The sequence below is a fragment of the Lipotes vexillifer genome, unplaced genomic scaffold, assembly GCF_000442215.2.
Source record: "Lipotes vexillifer unplaced genomic scaffold, Lipotes_vexillifer_v1.1 scaffold584, whole genome shotgun sequence".
Taxonomy (NCBI): domain Eukaryota; kingdom Metazoa; phylum Chordata; class Mammalia; order Artiodactyla; family Lipotidae; genus Lipotes; species Lipotes vexillifer.
In genome coordinates, this window is record NW_006783036.1 from 1,212,200 (window position 1) to 1,213,011 (window position 812).

At 46.2% G+C, this 812-nt stretch overlaps 1 protein-coding gene across 3 annotated transcripts in view; it reads right to left on the minus strand.

The window, feature by feature from the left end:
• KLC1 (kinesin light chain 1) overlaps positions 1-812 on the minus strand; it is a 29,749-nt gene that overhangs the window by 1,802 nt on the left and 27,135 nt on the right. The window lies entirely within an intron of this gene.

Consider the following 812-nt stretch of genomic DNA (forward strand, 5'->3'; position numbering starts at 1 on the left):
GGAAAGAGTTTAGTGTATTAAAAGCTTTTAGAAATATTAACATGGGGAACAGCAGGAAAAGGATGGGGACGTGGGGGTGGGGCTACTTCAGAAGGACCCCAGTAGAGAACTGGCACTCTGAAAACAGAAAGGCCAGCACAGGTGAAGCTCAGGTTCCACTCAGAATGTAAGACGTGTGATGTTTCCTGGTGGCCTAGTGGGACCACTGCAAAAGCAATTCCTTAATTCCCCAAGGCTCCTGCGTGGCCCAGTGGGGACCTGGGTCCCAGTGACTGACACACGTGCGTCTCACAGTTAACGTGAAGTCAATTTTACCCAGAAAGGGTCACTATGCACAGAGCATCTGCATCTTTAGAAGCAGGACCGTAAGAGACTTATCTCGACAGTGGCTTTTAGATCTGAGCAGTTTACACAGAAATAACATGTGATGCAGTGACATGTCCAAGTACTCCAACGATGACCTCTGTGACACAGCAAAGGGGCAGAATTGTACTTCCCCAAACAAATTCTCTACCGTGTCAAGAACCTCATCCACAAACTTCACGTGAGTGAGAATATGTCCGGGAGGCTTACGTTTCTTATATCTTAATAGCACACAATTCAGTTCTCTGCTGATCCAGACTTGCAGTATCTGCAAGGAGTAACTATTATATAACCTAGTTTATCTTGTCTTTGACCACACTGCCCTTTGTGGTCCATGTTATTTCTGAATGTTGAGAAGGCCTGCGCCTAGTGTCTTGTGAAAATGTTTGTGAAAACCCAAGTGAGGGCTGTGTGCCTCTTCCCAATAGAGAAGCTCAGCACTTTCCCTA